Below are 20,908 nucleotides of genomic sequence, written 5' to 3'. Positions count from 1 at the left end.
TGGAAGCAATCAGAAAACACTGCAATCACTCCTACACCAATGTCAGACATTTGAAGAAAAAACATGATGTGACTAAATAAATCAAAGATGATCCTTTTTGTTTAGCTATCGAATAAAATCTTCACATTCCGCTAGACTGCACAAATTGCATCATAACGTAATAAATGATTAAAATAGTAAAACATTGGACACGCTAGTAAACATACTGTAGTAACCCATTCACAGACATTACTGGAGAACTGAAAGATAATAGCAGTATCAATACAACACTTCCTAACTGGGTTGTGGACTGTGCTGTATTGCATATTGATCCATAACATGCTGCTCGCTGAGAAGGAAAGCACAATTGGATTCCTCTGCATGAAGAATGACAAGAGAATTGGAAAACCCTGGCTCCCTAATCCTCGCAGACACCATTGATAGCGGGACGGGAGCATACAGTACCTGATAATCCCAAATGATAATTGAAACCATTCATTAATGCTAAATGATTGAGGGTCTGCTTGATCACAATGAATCGACTTGGCTCAGAACACAGAGGCAGGAATGCATAATAAGTGGAAATAGTAAAGAAGAAGAAAAGATTTCACATGAGGTCAGGCACTTACTGCAAGGTTAATTCTGATTGTGAATGCCAAGAAAAAACATTTTAAATAGGTCATATGGATTTGACTCAAGAAGCCTTCCTTGATGTCTTCCTTAGCTTCTCAGATGAGTTGTTTCTGTAACCATCTTAAAACTAACTGTGTTAACGGAAGTCATTGGTGAGATGAGGGAGAAAGTTTCGCTTGTTTCTCCTCAACTCAGACACTAAAAACCAAGACTTTAATGGATCCGGGGTGCAGGACAATGTAAAATAAATTCTGAACCTTATTTTCTCAATAATTTGTCAAGATAGCATACCCTCATGTGGAGAGAGCAATTGTTAAAATACAGTATATGAACATTTGCAAGGTTTTGACGCTATGCCAACAAATAGATTCAGCTATTTGTTTTTTCCTCCTCCATATCCTGCTCAGGGTTGCGGAAAGATAGCCTATCCTTGCTGACTTAGTCAATCCATGACAGGGTACAGAGCATTAGAAAGTCAGTCAAAGTCACATTCACATCATCACTGAGAGGGAATTAAACAAGTGCTACCTGTGCCAAAGTTAGGTAAGTAAACTGCTACAACATCAGTGGCTCAAAAGCAAATGCAAATTGTAATGACAAATTCAGCCTGGCTTGGAATGATGGACATTTTTGTCCTTATTAAGTAAATTATAGCACTTGTGTATTATGAATTGTTTAAAAAGTTTCATCAAACTAATAATTATGATAATAAATACTGTACTAGTAAGATGTTGCCAGTTTTACAAATAATGAAATCAGCGTTAACGGCAAAAACAGGCGAGTCAAATCAAAGTGGTCTGTTTTGTTTTTCCACAAAGTCATCACAACTGATGCAAGACTTTGTAATGCGTTCTTCCTCACAAACACTTGAAAGATCTTTTCACAGCTTTGCCGTCACAAAATGCTTTGCGACAACCATCACTTAACAAGTATTGAAGAGAAGAAAACAGTTTTGTGGGTGCAATTTTACATATGCTAATATAATTTCCATACATCTAAATCAACATGTTCCACCTGCACAACCTTGGGGATTCTACAATTGATCTTCAGTAACTGAAAATGTTAGAAGTTGTTCAAATCTCAGACAGTAGCCTATTATGGTAATGCTGTTTCCTTTTGAATGTATAGTTCATATTCTTTCATATACAGAATGTTGTTGCAGTATTTGGATAAGATTGCACTACATTAAATCTGGCCATTTCCTAACAGAGAAGGCAAATCCAGGTCAAGAAAATAGATTCATCTTGTTGACCTGGAGTAGCTTTGTCCAAATTGTGATTCCTCTCAAAAACTGCATATGAATACTAAAAAACGTTTTTAGCAAATGTGACTGAGTAATTGCTATGACCTCTTGGTGACGAGTTGCCTGAAATTATTGCTATCATAGGGAATATTTTGGTTTGCAATAATGCAGATTAATAGCTCACCTTACCTCTACCAATGAGTCATTTTCAAAACGTGAAACAAACTAACTTACAAACACACTAACAAACAAAAGCGCCAAAAACAAAAACTCTGCACAACATGAGCTTTTTTTTTAGAACACATCCTTTGTGTAAAACCGACACCAACGCATTTGACACACTCAAAGTCTGGTGAGATACTATGCTACTAATAATAGAGCAGTATTATATATATATATATATATATATATATATATATATATATATATATATATATATATATATATATATATATATATATATATATATATATATATATATATATATATATCTTCTATCCTGCTTAATTGAGTCATAAACATAATCGGTTATTACATTGAAAATGGTCCTAGCAGGTTCTATTTTGATACCTCTATTTTGTTTTCCATGTAAGCATGTTCAGTGTTGAGACATATAAATATTAATTTGCACAAATTTAATGTTAGACATAAAGGTAATGCATCCATGTAGACTGTAATGCGTCACTTCTCTTACGTGACACCTTGAAAAAAAGACACTTTGAGTTATCGTGCACTTTATTACAACTTCATTGGGAGCAGTTTGAGGTTCGCAGGTGGCATGTGAATTATACTGATGAACGTAATAATAGCATGAATACTACTCAAAGACTGGAAGCAATGAATCATAATTCCGAGAAGCCGCCACAAAGTCCTTAAACTGTACAGTTTTTCCCCAAAGGGGTATAATCAACATAACTTTTATCGATTATTGCTGCCTGGGGCGATGTGGAAGAGGTTCAACTAATTCGACTTGGCATACAAGTGTGTCTGCACTATTCCACGTTAATAGATCATTGATTACTCTTGGAAGCAGCATGTGAACCCTTTAAACTGTCTACACACAGACAGTCCTTGATTGATTTCTTCTCTCTGCAAGGTTAAACCTTTGATATTTAAGGGGGCAATTGCAGTCTAGCCCCAATCTTAAATGCATTCATATGGATATAAAACTCGACTTCCATTTATTTGTGAGTCTAGATTGTGTGATTGTTTTTATGGCAGCTAGACTTTCACATTCTTGCAACCCAAAACAAACAGTAAGCAAGAAGCAGCCTGGCAAACTCAAAGAGACAATGACAGAGTGGGGGATGTCTTTGAGCGTTTGGGAGCAGTGTGAGCTGGTAGTACAGTATCGTTAACGCAAATGACCTGTAGAGGTCGCTGTTGTACCGTACTTGTGGTGATGCTTCTTGTAGCGGTGGGTGTAGGATGCGTTTGACTTTTCTTGCTTCTCTGGTCTAAAGGTCAAACTTATTGACTCTTAAATGGTTAATTGCAAAATACATTTGTTCACATGGAAAATGTTAGAATTTGAGAAAGAGCATGGATGTCCTTTGCTGCTTTGAAATTGTGACGTTACAATTTGGATACAGAGCCAAGCAAGTCTTTAATTACCTAGGTTCTTGTAAAATGGCCCTCCGCTAATTGTTCCCACAATTTTGGAAGCATACAATGGGAGGAAGACCTGAGAAGGGATTTAAGGGGAATTTACAGTACATTGTCAATGTTGTGCACAAATTAAGTTAAATACGCAAAAAATATGCAATGTGATGGATAAATAAATATATTGAAATATTACTCCAAAGCCGACTCTTATTGTAACTTTACATACAAAACATTTGTCTCACTCCAGTTTACACAGGCCCCCAAAACCTTATACACCCCTGCACACTTAAGGCACAAAATAAGCTATAAATTGTTCAAAAGCACCCTGAGGTGTTATGATTAGAACATTTTTTTTTCTTTCTTTGGCATTTATATGCAGGTTTGTCCAAGCAACATGTCAATAAGAAGTCTCTCAACACTATGCTAATCTTGCATGCGACACACATAAAAGCTTGGGGGATTTGAGCAGTTTTTAATGAAAATAAATGGGCTGTCATATTGCTCTTCGGCGTAGTTTAATTCATTCAGAAAAGACATGCTAGCCTTAACATGCTTCCATAATTTTGACAAAGTATGAGGAGGCTAAGAAAATGCATCCTTGTGCTTGCCTGTGTGTGAACATGCTCCATGGAGTGTGACCCTGAAAATGCACTGCTTTTGAATGAGTGCCAGGGGTTTTACAGAGATAAATAAAGTGGAGGAGCAATCGTCTTCATGCTCATCTCTTGAGTACACTGTTGCTGTGCCTCCATTTACAAGTCAGTTCAAACTACAGTATTTGCAGACTGGAGTCAGTTGAGCTGTTCTACAAGACAGCTCAGAACACGCTTTAGGACAGTGGTGTCAAGCTCATTTTAATGGGTTCGTTATAAGTCTTCCCTAAATGTGCGTTTTGCCATTTTATGATTTTATTATTGCCTCTGCACATCTATTTTTAATAGCAAATTAATGTATAAATAGTTTAGTGGTTAAGGATTAAACCCTTATCTCTCAAATTATTGTCTCAAAGTCTAGAAATAATAGCAGCTATTAAAACTACTTTAAAATACATCCAATTATATAGTTGGATCAGGAAACACTTGGTTTGTGCAGATATTTATGTAAATATATTCAGAATTATATTCGTCACTTGTCACTTGTGAAATCGCAGCCATGCAGTTTGAATCGGGCGTTTGCGCCATTGTGGGCGGATTTTGTTTGACCTGAGTTTATATTGTAATGAATGCATCTTTTTTTTTTGTTTGTCTACCGTAGTCACAGGACTGGAAAATTCTAGGAAGTGTATGATATTGACTTGATATCAGAGGTTGACATGATGACAGAGCTCTGAATATTGCATGCAAGGGCACGCAATGGATGGGAGGAATCAGGCGAGGGAATGCGTCTAATGGCTGACATGTGGATCTGGTCATCGGGGGCCTCTGACATTGAGTGGAGAGGACAAAGTCAGTTGTGTGATCGCCAAGTAAGCCATTATCAGTAGCTACTTCCCTTTTTAGTCATTCTTAGAGTTTGTCAGTCTTCCCCTTGCCTGCATCACTCACCCAGTCGGCCTTTTCACTTTGTGTCATCTCTACTTTGAGTTCTCATACAGAGAAGCTATTAGGCAACACCCATGTGCTTTTGTACAGATTATACTCCAGGCAGTCAGCAAGAAACCAAATGTGATTCAATTCTCCCTGAGTGCGTACTATCACTGTTTGACTGCAGCCTTATCCTTTTTGAAGTTTGCATATGCAAGTATGAGGTCCCAAATGTCCACAGGATTTAATTAAGCTACATTCTGTTTGTCAGATGTAGGAGCGTCAAAGTCACACAGTGGTGCTGCATCGTCCAGTTTGTTGAGAAGCTCAGATGTCTTCTCTGACCATCCAATAACTGGAAATGATTGAAATGTAAGCTGCATCCATTTATGAAACTGTATTATGCAGTGGTGCAGTTTTTCTCTCCAAATGCTACAGCTAAGCAATTTACTCGTGATTGTGCTGAGGAAGCTTTATCCGCTCCACTGATATATTTTCAAATATAATACATCTAATAAAGATGCATTGTCATGATTTTGCTCGTATGATGTGTTGTAGTTTAAAATGTAATGGGAATATCTGGTGACGTGCTTGTCATGCTAGACACACCACAGACATGTTGAAAGACGGTGCTGGAGTGAGCAATACATACTGCACATTTCTACCAGAATGACAAGGTTAAAAATTGTAAACGACTCTATTGAGTCGGGGTGAACTGTGCATGAACTTGAGGGTGAGACCTCCTTTGCTTGTGGCTTGGTTTTCGAAGGACTACCGTATTCCCACGACACTTAAAGTGGCGGCAGGTGCAATGTGAAAGAACATGTTCAGGCTGGACACACACACACACACACACACACACGCACACCAGAATATGCTCGTTATTTATTTGTTAAGAAAAAGGAATACAAATAAATAAGTATTTTCCTTATTCTAACTTCAATTCTGTGCCTGACCTCACTTCTTAAAATGGATGTATGGATAGTTTCTGTCATTGAAAAGCAACGGAGTTCGTTTCAATATTGCTTTCTGCCTCTGCATTTCTATTACTTTCTCTACAAGTATGACATTTAACTTTAATACAGTGGTGGCCTTTCAAAAGACAACAATGCCATTCTATTTTTGTTACAGAGAAAACATTAAATATCATTTAGAGCTCAGAGCCTGGATGCACACACTAAAACTAGTTTGGTGTGAAGCACGTGGATGAACTGCATGTTTGAAAATTTCACACCTTTGCTATATTCCTTTCAACAAGCAAGGTGAGGTGTTAATTGCTGCTGCCTGCCCCTTGATACTGTAAAAAACATGTGCCTTGTGCAATCACGTTTTTTTCTGTGAAGAAAGAAAAGTGAAGTGAAGCAACATAATGTAATTGAGTGGCTTAATATTACTTAATAAGATGTGTTCTTAATTATCAAATGAAGGAAAATCACATTATAGTTCTCATTCACAACACTCCTTCCTGCACCAATTTTTACTCTGCCTAATTTACATTGAAGCACATGGTTCTGTCCGTCTCGTCCCCTGAGAAGATTGTCTCTTTGACCCTGTGCGTCATCAGCATAACAGTGTTAGGGTGATTACTCCACGAGGGAGGGAGCTGTATCAGTGTGGAAAACATCACGTAGCACATCCTGATTAACAATCTGTCTGAGACGTGCTGTGCACTGGCTGCCTTCCTCTGGCGATTCTAGCTGCTGGCTCGCAGCTCGGTAAAGGGGGACAATGACTGAGGTCCAAAAGCATTAATGGAATCAGGTGGCGTACGTGTGTGTGTGTGTGTGTGTGAGTGAGTGAGTAGGAATAGAGGCTAAAGCCAAGGCAAGAAACATGACTTTCTAAACTACATTTTTCTCTTTCACTCTGGCTGGTCTCAGTGTTTATTTTTTTTTTTTTTGCATGCTCATGTTTGAGCCTTGATGTGCTTGACTCACAACTCTGCTCTCTAAAGCAAAACAATACAGCTGAGCCAAACCCAATAATATACTACCTTCTGCATTCCCTCTCAGATACAACCGCACAAATACCCACATCAAGTGGCTTTAGGAGAAACATTTTTTTTTTGTTGTGAAATCTTTGGCTCGGTTATTAAATTCGGGACAGGCACGGATATAAAAATTCAAAGAATAGGAGCAAAGAATACGAAAAAGAAAAGTCTGGGTAGTGTCTGTAAAGATGGCTATGAAGTCTCTTGTTCCTGCTGTTATAGATGTTTACATTACTTTACTCCTTCAAAAGTATTGGAACACTGAGGTGAATTTCTGAATATTTATTGGAGACTGAAAATATTTGGGTATGACGTCAAACGAGGAAATTGACACAAAGACCTACAGGCCATCTGAATGTGACACAGAAAATGAAGATAGCGTTATTAGTAACAAGACAAACAAACAAAATTTTAGCCGAGTTGGACCAAATATATTTACAATACAACAAAGTAAACATGCATTATTTAGTCAAAAATTGTTTGATTGCAATATTTACATAATGCCTGCAAACCATTCAGCACCAAATTTTGTTTTCTTCTTTGGTGATAATTTTCCAGGATTCAATTGCAGCCTCTTTCTGCTGTTTGTTGTTTGGGTTGATTGACTTAGTCAGTCTAAAGGCTTCTACGTCTTGAACTCTGTTGTGTATTTTGGTAAATATGTGACTCATCAGTCCATGAAATGTTTGTCCCTGCTCGTCCCTTTCTTTATTTTTTGATGGGCAAATTCCAGCATAGCTTTTCTCCTCTTGCTGGTTTGCATCAGACAAAACCCAACTTTTAAACTAAACGCAAATGTTCAATTCTGTTTATTGTATTGACAATCAATGCCAAAACCACACCAAAAAGACCTAAAAAAAAAAATAAAAAAAAAATCGATAAAACATTACCTATTTATGTGGGATTTGGTTAAAATGTTACCCTGTAGTCCTCAATAAGCGAGATAAACAAAAGACAGGGAGACACACAAAAGTAAAGAGGTCATTTTTCTTTTGACTCAATTAAGTGTTACACTTTATCAGTGGCTCCTTCTCACTGCCTAAACCCTGAAGCTCAGTCTCTCGCCATGATTTTACACGATTACTGGCCAAAACTGATGAAGCCAACTCTGTTTGTTGTCAGGGTGCTATTTTCCTGTCAGTTAATGCTTGTGCTCACAAATGCTTATGGGCGTGAGAAGTTTTGGAAAACAAGGGAGAAACTGAAAGTGCTTTGTAGGTACAACAGCACCACAACAAATTATAACCTACAGTTGGAGTAATTCAATTGTTGCAACTAAAGTGAAATTGACACAGTTGTGTATTTAACAGTTTATGCCTAAGTGTGCTCATTTTCACACCATTAAAGTGTGTACGTTTGTTTCCGTGTGACAATTTACATGTAGGAAACCACTAATGCCCAAGTCTTATTGTCACTACTGACCCTCAGGGTGGTGTGGATCCAAATGGGGAAGTGCAATTGAGTTAAACGATTGATTCTTTGCTACTTGATTCGTAAGGTTAAGCTCAACACTTGTTGGTGTCAAATGTGTGTGTGTGTGTGTGTGTGTATCATGTGTGTGTGTGTTTTCAGGGTCAAACCACCCATTAAGGGACCCAAGTGAGTCATTTTGAATAGAATACAATTCTTGGGATGTCACAACAATCAACTTCTCATTTTTACATCATAGTGTTTACATGAGATGCACACAATTGTGTTAACATATTAGAGCACATATTCTATTTGAGTCAGTAATGCCATTAAGTTCCTATTTTTACTCCAAAAAAGCTGAGATTTTCCATCCATTTTAACTAGGGGAGTACACAGGGGGGATATCTACAGAAGACAAAAAAAATATGTGAAGGTTAAAGCAATAAAATAAGAGACTATCTTTAAAAAAATTGGTCTTGGTGTTATCTAAGCCTCCCAATCTCCTGGAATCTAAAAGTTTGAGGGCCTTACGCACCTCAGTCGCAGTGACTGGCCTCAAGGTAAACTGACTGATAGTACCGTGATGATTCTTTTGGGGGGGGGTATCAAAAAAGGATCCGTTTGAAATAAAGTGTTCATTGTGAATCACAGGATTGATTTGTGTATTATCATTTGAGACCTTGGCATTGCAACCAGGGAATTCAGTACCTTTAGCTTGTCGGGGCTTTATCGTCTTTCAGAACAGTCAATTTTTTTTTCTAATGGGATGTCTACAACCATATCTCAACATTGTAATGATGAGTAATTTCACTTTCTTATACTGTTATTTAATTTGATTGCCACTGTTAACTTCTCTTTATACTTGTGTGTCAGATAGGCATGGCTGATTGGTTGCCTTTGTCTTGTTCTTTGAATTGCCATTATTATCTGATAGAAGATACACTGATGAGTAAAATTATAAATGAACACAAAATGGCGCAAAATATGTTGACGTGTGATTAAATCATAAGAACAAAAGAATCATTTCATCTTTGCTTGCATACATTTCCTTTTGGTTTGAGCATGCTTTTCTGCATTTGTTAAGCAAATGAATACCATCTCAGCACTTTCTCTGAATATAGATCACTGATCCAAAAACGGGCAACTGTTGTGTTCACACATCACAACACAATCTCAATTACCCGCACTAGTGGCCATAGGATGGATCGGAATGCTAAACTTTCTAATACACTATTAGCATTAATATCCCTACTTCACCCATTATGCGGTAGCTTTGGGAGTAGATGCGTATATTAAAAGGCATCCGAGACAAGCGATTAGGCAACATGGCATTAAAATATTTAAGAAAGGGCCAAATGTTAAATTGATTCCAATTCACAGAATTGTTTTTTTTTTTTCTATTGCACAAAATGAAACCAGTGTGAGAGGAAGAGAAAAAAAAAAAAAAAAAAAAAGGGACAGCGAGTCTAGACTGAGTATAAATGACTGAGTGTACCTGCAGAAGAGGATGAACACCAATCATAATGTAGTTCTTTGCACAAACAGAATGAAAAGTTTGCCTGAGCCGTCTCTGGGGAGAAACTAATATAAACAGAGAAATGTAAAAATGTCATGTTGCAAGCAGGTTGGTGAATGATCACCCTCTTACATCTGCTCTTGAGCTAAGGAGACAACTTTTCATCGCCTCTGACACGAGAGCAACCTTGGTCGCGCGCCAATGGATGGCACTGCAACAACAGCTAGACTTTGGTCCATTGCTATTTTGATCCTTTCTTTTCAAACAGTCGGAAAGAAAGCAGCAAAGACACAGAGAAAGACTGAGGGTAAGACGATGGCTTTGAAAACCTGCGCGTTGTGGCGTTTGAGCCTGATTTAGCAGGTAGTATAATTGATTTAGAACAGCAGAGCGAGCAGAAGCTGGGCCCATCGCTCAAGCAGGAACTAATCTACTGCCAGTGGGATCATTTTACAATGCTGCTTCCCTGTGGACTTCTTCATACAAATGTGAAGTGACTCAAACTCCTCATCTACAATCTATCCAACGCAGTGGAGTGACGAAACACAATCCTACTGGGCTTGTACTGTCAAAGTTAGTATTTTTGCTCTGTTTGAGAAAGCTAAGTGGCTGTGTGCGTGTGTGTGTGTGTGTGTGTGTGGGGGGTGACTTGCAAGATTAGACAGCATTGCTCATTCTTTTCTCATTATCCACAGGCATGAAATAAAGAGCACTTGCTTGTGTCTTGTATTGTATGTGTACTATTGGAAATTTCTTTCGTAGTTCAATGCTTTGCCAGTTTAATGCTTTTAATGGTACTGCTTTTGTACCCTTGACAATGGACTTTTTGTTTCCAGCATGGAGACCTTTTTTGTTGTATAAAATGTACATTCACCAATAATAAGCTTTAGCCCGATTGATGGAAAATGATGTAATAAGCCCATTGATGTAAAATGAGGGGCATACTTGCTTTTCACCTATTTTATTTTTAATACAGAGAATGATCAATGATGAATAGACTTAAAATGAATGCATAAAATGAATACAAATAATATTATGCATAGAAACAAATGGGTGACACCCATTTGTTTCTAAAAAACCCAAAAAATTAAGTTCATTAGATTGCTGTGTCTATTTGATTGCTAAAATGCCATAAAATTCAAATGAACAAATGAAATTTGTCATCTTTTTGATTTATAGACGCTGAATAAAAAGTTTGAATTAATAAAACATCACGTCAGGGAATTTGGGTGGACTCAATATTTTTGTAAAGTGTATTTTTTGAAAAGTGTTGCGTTTGTGTTTCACAAACAAAGCATGAACTTTATCCACTATTTGTTATTTATTCTCCCACAGCCACGGTATGTGATGAGCGCAAAAGCTTTTTAATGGTATAATGGCTCCAAAGAATTGTTGCCTAGAGACAGAGAACTCCAGGCAACTCATAATCCTTTAAGGTTCTCGAGCTGAACCTAAAATAGAAGTCGCTGATTGATTGATAGCTTTTGACTCACTATTCAAGCAAGTTTCATGGGTCCTGCGGTCATTTGTGTCTTTACTTGATCTGGCCCGATTTCTTTCATTTCTATGCTTTGAATCCCAACATTAGGTTAGATTGATTACAAATAGAATATGATCTGGTAACAATTCCAAAAGCGGCACGCTACGAGACAACTGGCATGTATTCCATTATGACACTTTCATGAGGTTGATAATGATAATCTAATTTAAGAATGCAATCATTTGTGACTGTAGAGACAATTTATCTCACGTCGTCTCCCTTCCGCTCCCATACTGCACCATTTGTAGCTACAGCTTTGTGCATTTGCATGCTGCCGTTTGCTTATCTTCTGAAATGCCCATCTTAATATTTCTTTATCCGATTTCCTTCTTGGCATTTATGGATAATCTTCCCCCCCCTTTTATTAAATCAGTTACCCCTGTCATCTGAACCCTGTGAACCCTCTTGATTGTTTTCCTCACTTCACTCACTATTTATCTCCATAACTTCTGTTTGTCACAAGCAAATGAAATCCAATTCCGTTGTCTCAAAATACATCACAAATATACAGCAGTACACATCCCAATAGTGTAAGAATGCTCGTGTCTTGAATAAAGCTCAAGTTGGCAACTGGGAAGCTAATTATGCTAGTGTGCACTTATTTGCGCTGTCATAAGGGGGTTGATCTTACATCAAGGTCACGGTGCGTAATTGTGGAAAGTTGTTTTTGAAGCTCATTTTCCATGTGTCTAGTATTTGTGTGTGTAAAGGAGTGTACTCAAGGGGCACTCTGTAACTGTCAAAATAATAAGCCTACTCGTCTGTTTTTTTCTGCTGCTCATGTAGAGTCAATAACTGTGACAAATTCAAAGTCCATTTGTGTCTCACTCAGCTCACACGTACATATCAATGTAGACATGTCACACTTGGTATTTCAAACAGTCCGATTGATTGTGCCGTTACCGCAACTCATGTTCGAGGTTCTTAAGGTCATTTCTTTCACCTTTGACAAATGAGCGAGCTGTCATTTTCTTTTCTTGCTCATTAAATTTCTCAAGGAGGAGTCACCCAACACTCCGATGTATAGGAAAGACATCAGCGTGAAAGTGATATGCCACTTGTGCTGCAAAGAGGTGGGGGACCATGCTTTGCTGAAGTTGCGAGTAAGCAGATGTGGATATCCCAAACAACGTCTTGCCTTTTTTACACTTTAGTCTACATGACTCTTGAACTCCAAAGCCCTAGTCTTTACAGAGGAGCCCCCTCACACAAGATTAAGCTTATCTTCATGCTTGTATTCTATGAACAACAGTATAGTAGGTGCTTTCTCTCAACAGGAGATTGATTTTTTCCTGTCATTCATAACATATCAATCACACCAACAAATAGTGCACGTTTTCTGTAATGAAGTCATTTTAGAGAAGAATAAAATCTATCCATCCATTTTGTGTACCGCTTGTCCCCATGGGGACAACAGGCGTGCTGGAGCCTTTCCCAGCTGTAGGCGGGGGACACCCTGAACCAGTTGCTTCCTGAATCAGTGCTTCCTGTTGGACTGTGGCATTAAAAGTGGTCTTGGGTTTTGCTGGGGGATGGACATGAAAGGAGTTTATACATCACACGGGCCTCTGCGTGTGCACGTACGCGAGTATTTGTATGGACTATATGTGAGCTGTGCACTGAAGTTGTTGATTCAGCTACATTTTTTATCGAAGAAGCATTCAATCATTAATGAGACACACACACACGGACGCACACACACACTCGCACATGCACTAGTACTAAGTAAGACGTATTCATTCCATATATCCATCCACCCATTTTCTGAACTGCTTTTCCTCATGAGAGTCGTGGGCATGCTGAAGCCTACCCCAGATGACTGTGCAGTAGGTGAAGCACACCCTGAACTGGTTGCCAGCATTGCAGGACGCATATAGACAAAGAACAATTTTCCACTCTTTATTTATTTGTTTAATTATTTATTTATTGGGGGAAACCTGAGAAGAACCGGAATATATGGAGAAAACCCATGCAGGCACGGTAAGGCCAGGGCCCGGAAATGAATCCACAACCTCTGCACTGTGAGGCAGACGTGCTAACCAGTCAATCACCGTGCCCCCCACAGTCTATAATATAGACTCTATATGCTAAAATAACAATATTGGATTTTGCTATTTAGTTTAAAAAGTGCTATATTTTTGTTTGACTACAGATTTCCTTGTGAGATATTTTGAAACAGACCACATACAGAAAATGTGTCACAAAATGAATGATTATTAAACCTTTGTCTATTTTAGTCCTTTCAATTTTTTTTTTATCCCGCACCCCCCTCTCTCAGGACTAGTCATATTGGGCGGTACTCCAGGCAGATACTTTGTGGTGCTGTTAAAGACTTAAATTTTAATTCAACCTGACAGGACATTCATCATTAGTCACACTGAGCTCAGAGTGTTGTACCACTCCGGGATTTTGTTTCTCCTCAAGTAGCGTGACTATTATTAGTGTAGGCATGGAGTAACAAGGGGAAAGACCCAAAGGCAGACAATTAAGTTTGACGACTGAGAAACAAACTATGGTCCAATGTGTGAAACATGTTAAACCAGACAAAGGCTCATCGTTTTATGAGGTCTGCTAGCTTTGAGTTCTATTTTCAAGACCACTCAGTTTCGTGTGGATTTTGTGAGAATCATTGGAAAATCATCACGTGTGTGTGTGTGTGTGTGTGTGTGTGTGTGTGTGTGTGTGTGTGTGTGTGTGTGTGTGTGAAAAAGAATGCCCTCCTACCTACAGCCACAGTGGACATCCCAAACTAGATTAGGATTCATAATAAATATTTTCTACTGAGCTGAACTGTTCTGCTTGATGGAACGGTGACTATACTGCCGTATGTATATACTGGCACAATTCACTTCATTATGCTGATAATTGCATTGATCAGTTTTCTCAAGAGTCCACCAGTTGCAATTAATTAACAAGGCCATACTTCAGAGTTGGATTTGTTGTCAGGCATAATTGTCTCCTTTGTTCCTCCTTCACTAGAACGCGCAATGCATTTGAAGTACATACATACTATGCTACCAATTTTAACATTTGATCAATATTAGAAAACGACTCTGAAATTAAACTACACAGATTATACAAGCTATAAATGTGTGTTTCACACCTGTACTTAATATTTAACTGACTGGTAACCTCGCAGTCTTTAGGCCGGTTTGATGCCATGGTCATTGTAAATGAGGAAAAGTTAAATAATAATAATAATAATAATAATAATAATAATAAATAAATAAATAAACACACCCGTGACCCTCGAACTAAATAAATAAATGACATTGAGAGAATGACATCGTTATATTGGCTAGCTTCAGATTATTTTTTTGTTATCCCTTCCCCCCCCATTTGTTATCAATTATGTCTGTTTGACACTCCATGAACTATGCATCGGGTTCATCTTTTCAAATTGTAGGACAGATACAATAACACAAGGAAAGAAAAACACATATAAAGGTGAGGTGGGTAAGACAGTTATTCAATAATAAAGCTGCTGTGATTTAACAGTTCATATTTCTCTGTCTTTGTCTGTCTCATTGGTACTGTTCATAATTGACTTAATGATTCTCTCCAATAAATGCCCTCTATGTTCTGATCCCACCACAGCTCATTAGATTAATCTTGAGAAACAGAGATGTGTCAGCCTCCATGGGGCGGCATGGCTCAATGGTAAAGTGGGCGTTCGATCCCCAGCCTGTGTCAAAGTGTCCTTGAACAAGACACGGAACCCCCAGTTACTCCTGATGGTATGTCATTACTAGGTGAATGAGGAAGTGGTGTGAAACATTTTGAATACCAAAAGTAGAAAAACGCTATACAAGTACAGCCCATTTACACGAACGCTTATTGTTCCACTAATCTACACATACATTTAAAATATTTAAACATCCTTAACAAGTTTGTAAAATTTAAACAATGTCTAAACGGTTGCATTTGAATGAGGGAATATGTAAATGGGCAGAACAGAATGTCAAAAACAGCTTCTTAAAAATGAATTTTGCACAGTATTATTCATCCATCCATTCCACTTGTCCTCACTAGGCTCACAGCCATGGTACACCATGATTGGGTCGGCGACCAATCATAATGTTTTACATTTATTTAATTTTATATTGCAATATACAAAAAAATATATTTAAGAAAATACTTCCCAGTTTCAGTTTTAAAGTACCCAAGTCTAGACCAGAAACCAAAGTGAAAAACAAGCTAATCTGCCAATTATGGTAGCTTGGTTTAATTTTAATAGACTTGGCAAGTGAATGCACAAGCAGGAATAGAGGAATTGTGCAAAATAGCCTAAAGTACTTAAGCATTTATTCTCAACAACTTTCACAGTACTATTAAAAAAAAGTCAGAAAATGGAAGAAACTGTGTAAAAATGAGCACAGAAGCTTTACATTTAATCAAACTGAGAGACCTTTACAGATTGTCTTTTCAAGGAAAGCATGTGATAAATTTGGAATTGTTATCGAAGCGAAGACATGAGTAAGGCTATAAATGTACAGAGAAGTGATCAGAAGCATACCCGTTTCTCAACTCTTGCCTTCTATAACGGTCCATTCCTCCATACCATATTTCAACTTTTCTGAACATATCCAATTCCTGTTCCTTTAACTTTTTCCATCTAAAAGTCCAGAACAGAAAAAGCTACTGTGCAATCCAGTGAATCTGCTCTTAACCTGTGTTGCTCACAATCAAGGCAGAAATTATTCTTTCTTGTTTTTCTACAGAACTTTCTAACAATCACAAATCTAAAGGAAAAAACCCACCAACTCTGTAGGACAAAGTATCATAAATAAAGACTCGACTTGTTGTTCAAAAGTCAGGGTTGTTATGAATGACTGTTGTGGGACTTTGAGAGTCAACACTAAGGCGAGGAGGAGGATGAGATTGATGGCCTCTTCACAACACCATCCACAGCCAAGTACAATAACCCAACAAACAATATCAACGGCATTAGCGATGACAACAAACGTCAGCAACAAGGACATGGTCGCTGCTGTTCACACATGCCACCAGCTAATTAAAACAAAAGTAAATCAGAGTTTATTGAAATGTAATTGTCGTTAATGAGCCTAGCTGTTGATGTATTTTGTCTAAGTGACTTCTATTGCTGAGATAATTAAAAAAGTTGGATTACTTTGTGCTCAACGTGTTGGTGAGGTTGGCGAGATGTTTAATAATCGAGGTGTCATACATTTGACCTGCCACAATGAGTCACAGTGACTCAAATTTAAAGAAAATATATTTTGGCATAATAAAAAAGTTGACAATCTAAGCCTGGGGTGTCAAACTCATTTTTTTCGTGGGCCGCATTGTAGTCATAGCTTCTTTTGGAGCGTCATTATAACTGTCAACCCAAATAAATGTATGAGCACCTCATATTATATACAGTAGAAGCTACAAAACAACTGATAAATAACTCTTTTTCAAATCAGACGAGTAAAAACTTGTCAAATATTTAAAACAAAGATATTAAAAGTGAAGACAATTTGCAATTCTAGTAAAGCCACACGAATTTGATGCACAATTTGTCTTCGCGGGCCACATAAAATGATGTGGCGGGCCGTATCTGGCCCACGGGCCTTGAGTTTGATACCCGTGATCTAAGCTATGTGATATATCAACCATTGTGTTGTTTCATCTCAGAAATAATACCATTTGAAGTTGTCTAGGCATCTCAGAAATTCACAATTAGGAGAAAATAAAATCATTTTTACAACAACCTTTCATTTGTCCTTAGCAACCAATACGTCAAAATGGACAACCACCAAATTTTGCTCAAAAGTTTGGCACATACTGAGGAGCAATTTAATGTTAGTTTCAGCCATGAAATTGTGATTTTAATGCATTGTATTCAACTTGAATTTAGAAGTACATAAACAACAGAAGTATGCATGACCCTAACCCAAAATTCCTAGCTCAGCATCAAACCTGGAACAAATATTTTCTCCAGAGTGGCTTTTACTAAACAATTTTATCACAAGCAATTCATTATCCTGGACCAAAACAAAGAGAAACATACAGGAACTCAAATAAAGCCATACAGAATGGCAAAGGAAATTGAAAAAAGCAAATCCTAATTGATCTGCCTGTGCTCGTGTGCGTGTTTGACTATTCATGTGAGTGATTGGAATTAAAGTCAGATTATGTCCCCAGGATACAAAACCTGTCTTGGTTGTATGACCTGTATCTGCTAATGTGCTTGCACTTGCACACAAACATTGCTAGTCTTGACAGACAGGCGCAACAAGCATGGCTTAATCCATAAGAGGAATTACAAGATGCTTTTGCCTCTGTGAAAGCAAGAACGAGACTTTTTTCTAAAAGCGGTAGTGTTTGTCTGCACATAACTTATACTTGACTGCTTGGGGAAGAGCAAAATGATTATAAGGTTGTATGCTGATGTCAATTGAAGAAATCGGAAAGGGAAAACAATCTTATATTTTGATGTCATTTTGTATTTTTTCGAAATCAACAAATATGGAAGATATTAACACATTAAATCCTTAGGTTTCAGTGTAAATCAAAACTGAGCATTATTTTCTTTGGAAAGACATTTTTATTTTCTGTATAGGACTTTTAAACCTGTGTATTCGTAAACTTGCTCGGCTGCCCTATATTAATTTACACAAACTGTAAGATCAAAAGATTCTCATTTAATGTGAACAGCATTAAAGGTGATACCATATCCCAGGCAAAGTCATCTTATTGCTGATAGTGCTGATTATCAGGCTGCTGTGGGCCCTTGGGGAGAAAAATGTGACATCAAGGCTTACATCTAAGTCTCTGCACACCTTTGATAAAAGATACCTGAACTATGATTCACTAATCGATATAGATGTGTAAAGATAAGATAAAAAGGGATTTTTACGACTTTCAAAAGACAGATTAAAGAAGCAATCATGATATTCATGAATATGTAATGAAAAGTTTTTAAAGTTCACTGAAACTCACAGAAACACTAAATTTGGTGCTAGCGATCAGGAAAATGAAACCAAAAATCTCAAAGCTCATTAGTTGACTCTGTTTAACTTTTCTTGGTCTTGTCTTTTGCTGCAGGCATTATAAATCAAACACACACTGACAGAAATGGATGGTAAATATTGGCTAAGGAAACAACCAGGGAGTATAACAATGTGATGGGAGGGATAAAAATGGATCATAATTTTTCAGAGCCACAGCATCACAAGCTTTTAGTTTGTACACACACACGCTTATGGATAAAAATATACACCATAAAGAAACAATGCCTCCACACTTCCATCACTTTCCCCTTCTCTTCTTGTAACTGGATTTAAATAGACAGTTAAGTGTCTGCACTTTTAGAAGTTTGTGAAAGGGCAACACAAAGTCACAGATAATCTGTCCCTTAGCGCTAGGTCAGTTGGGGGAAAGGATGCTTCGCTTCGAGTGCGAAAGTGTGTGGCAGGGAAGTAACGTACAGTATAAAGAGTTATGTGAATACGTGCGGCCCGGAAGGGAAGGGTCAAGCTCCTAGTCGAAAGAGGCAATAGAGGGAAGGCAAGGGAGGAGGGGAAGAAAGAGGTATTCTGATTCTTTTCTTTATTAGAAATGACCCTTGAAGAAGTGTCACACTTCGCAGACTGTCGAGGGGCACAGAAGTGGAAAGTCTCATACAAACTTCTTGCACAACCGAACAAACAGGTAGATACTGTAGGTCTGCCTCATACTTGATTATTGGTCGAACTCCAAATTGGACAACTTCTGAGATGGACTAAAAGGTAGATGTTTTTTTAATGACAAGTCCTTAGGGTGTACTCAGTACCTTGCATTTTCTGGCTGATGCCAAACTTTGATCATTACACCATCGCCTTAAGATTTGTTCTGGTCTGCATGTTTGTCTCATTTGAAAGGGACTGCAATCTTAAGGAGCGCCAGAGTGATTTATCATACTAATGAACACCATCCTGAGGGTGGAACTGCAACATTTTGGAGAGGAGAAGACGGTAAGAACACTACGATGGACTGGAGGGAGATGTAAGAGAATATTAGAGCGAATAAATATGTGAGGGGAGCAGACATTGTTGACAATATTTTAAGTCAAACCAAGGTGAACTTCAACAGTCACATTGCTCATTATTCCATTGTCCTTATGACAGATCAATGTATCTTGTTTCAGGACCTCACAGGTTGCTCATATCCAGTGACCAGGTCAGGTTATTGTCCCAAATACCTTTGGTGGTTGAATAGAATAATCATTCCACTGAAACAATAACGGATAGAACCTTTCTGCAGTCTCTTTTTCCCGCAAGGGCTTTCGGCATTTGGAATAATCAGCGCAGACTGCAGACATTGCTGTGAACTGTGACAGTGAACCTCTTGAGACAAATGCTCACTAGCCAGGTCTTAAAATGCTGTCGAGATTGGACGACAACATGCACACCACAACACAACGCCCGTGGCACATTCTGTGCTGCCCCGGAGAAAAAAAAAAAAAAAAAGGATCCCCTTCAAGACTCATTCTTTGCTGTTTATGAGGTTCACCCTTTGCGACCTCAATGTTTTGCGGATTTTTTTCTTTTAGATGCCAGTGTATTATTCTTTTTTAAAAATGTATTTATTCTTTTACAGTGTGGGAATGGCAAACGGCAAATGGAGTGCAACAGTACTTTTATCGACATTGTATATTGCTCAAGCGTTTTACAAGTCATACTTGTAAGTATCTAAAGTACGTATATTAGAACATATTTGCAAATACTTTAACTCATTGGCAAATTTTCCGTGCTTCCGTAGAAAAGAGATCAAATACAATTAAATTAGAAAACAAGATGACCATTCTCCAATGTTTTTCTTGATATTTTAAAAAAGATTTTAAACAGGCTTGTATATGCAAATCAAATCAGCTTTCTCTGATTATTATTGTTTTGTCTTGTTTATTTATGTACCTCTGTTTGTATGAAATAGATGAGAACTGACTGTTGTCTCCAGGTATTACAGATGGGAAAGAGGTGATGACTCGCCTAAATGGACAGCCTGCAGCATCTTTCATCCTGACACTCATTTGCATTCAGGCTCATAACTTCTCTTTTTGTGTGTTTGTGTGCGGAAAGGCTTGCATATATATATATATTGCGCTGTATAAACGGTATGCGGTTGGTATGTCATTTTGTATCTCGTATTAGGTAAGTATAAACATATATGGTGGTGATTTAAATAATATTGCTTGAATAGTTTTGGGCATTTGCAATGCACACACACACACAAATCACAAACACATACACGTATATATACACACACACGCGTCACATGGTGTCAGCTTGCAAATTGGTTTGTCTCCTTTGGGCTGACAGAGCTGACAAGCTCTTTATGAGAGGCATAAACAAGGCAACCACTGCCCCTCCCAACTCTTTCACTAGTCTTTCAACATAAAGCTAAAAACTTCCTTTTAAAAATAATTAACTTACAGTAATGTTACTCTACCCTGCTGAGTGATCATGAAACTCTGAACTTCGAA

At 37.9% G+C, this 20,908-nt stretch overlaps 1 protein-coding gene across 7 annotated transcripts in view; it reads right to left on the bottom strand.

Annotated features, from left to right (window-relative positions):
* The window catches only part of scn2b (sodium channel, voltage-gated, type II, beta), an 82,068-nt gene that overhangs the window by 12,127 nt on the left and 49,033 nt on the right, over positions 1–20,908 (bottom strand). The gene's annotated exons all lie outside the window — the stretch shown is intronic.

This window comes from Syngnathus leptorhynchus, chromosome 7, assembly GCF_054491065.1.
Source record: "Syngnathus leptorhynchus isolate UIUO chromosome 7, UIUO_Slep, whole genome shotgun sequence".
In the NCBI taxonomy this organism is placed as follows: domain Eukaryota; kingdom Metazoa; phylum Chordata; class Actinopteri; order Syngnathiformes; family Syngnathidae; genus Syngnathus; species Syngnathus leptorhynchus.
This window is presented reverse-complemented; position numbering and strand designations above follow the sequence as displayed.